This window comes from Abramis brama, assembly GCF_963993115.1.
Source record: "Abramis brama genome assembly, chromosome: 17".
In the NCBI taxonomy this organism is placed as follows: domain Eukaryota; kingdom Metazoa; phylum Chordata; class Actinopteri; order Cypriniformes; family Leuciscidae; genus Abramis; species Abramis brama.
Window position 1 is genome coordinate 30,262,602 of NC_139979.1, and position 747 is coordinate 30,263,348.

The window sequence follows — 747 nt, forward strand, 5'->3', positions numbered from 1 at the left end:
ACAGTATACATTTATAAGAAAAAAAATAGCACATATAATGACTTCAATAACAAAATTCAAATCTCCACATGCATCAATCTTAAACATAAAATACTATAGGTCATGCTGAATGTTATACGCTGTTGTGTATGTTGTATTTTTTATATTTGGGATATTTTGTTTATGTTTTACTTCTACTACTACTACTACTTTTACTCTGTAATTTCATTTTTATTTTAGCATACTTCATTTGATATTTTATTGAAATGATTGTTTTACAAACAATATTGGCAGAGCAATAAAGTGTCAGTAATACAAATAAAAAATAACAACATTCAATTAAATAAAATATAATAAGATACTTTGAACAAGAAATGTAACCCTTTAGGAAGAAACGCCGCACGCTGGTGACGCCTCCTGGTCAGAACAGTGTAATGCAACAACAACTTAGGTCAAACAAGCATAAAAAACCCTTTTACAAACACATTGCATATGTTTTATTGAAAGTAAAATCTATCAAATGCAATTATCTAATCATATAATTAGATTAAATATCAAGTGTCTGTGTAATATGTGTTATTTAATCTATTTCCATGGCTTGTTTTGTTTGTTCCATGGATGGCTCAGCTAAACAAGCCAATAAGAGACTATTAACTACTATTATTCTTTTTAATTTGGCTAATGTCTAATTATAACGTGTGCAAACACAAATGTATCAAACTGACCAGAGATTGAAATTACGAAACAGTTATGACGCAACGAAGCCTC